This window comes from Osmerus mordax (assembly GCF_038355195.1).
Source record: "Osmerus mordax isolate fOsmMor3 chromosome 7 unlocalized genomic scaffold, fOsmMor3.pri SUPER_7_unloc_1_1, whole genome shotgun sequence".
In the NCBI taxonomy this organism is placed as follows: Eukaryota; Metazoa; Chordata; class Actinopteri; order Osmeriformes; family Osmeridae; genus Osmerus; species Osmerus mordax.
Window position 1 is genome coordinate 15,001 of NW_027120340.1, and position 335 is coordinate 15,335.

Consider the following 335-nt stretch of genomic DNA (forward strand, 5'->3'; position numbering starts at 1 on the left):
GGGGCTTAAAATTCACAGTTATTCGCCCGAACGTGGGATTTGGCTGGGGACGGTTTCTATATTCAAGTTGGGATGGGGGGCACCGAGGTGAGTGGTGGTTGTCCCCGAAAAAGCCCTCCCCTTTTCCGTAGCCCCGTTTAAAGTTCTGTTTGGGCTCCTGTTCAGCGGGGAAGCGCGTGCGCGTGGCAAACTTGACACCCCCGTGTTCCCCTGGTCCAGACCTTTCTAACGCCGCCTGAGTCAAGGTGCTACGACGTCCCCAAGTGGGGATGCCTGTAGATGAGCACATTTTCCCAACTTTGAATGTAAGTTTCCAGTATCATTGAAAATGTGGC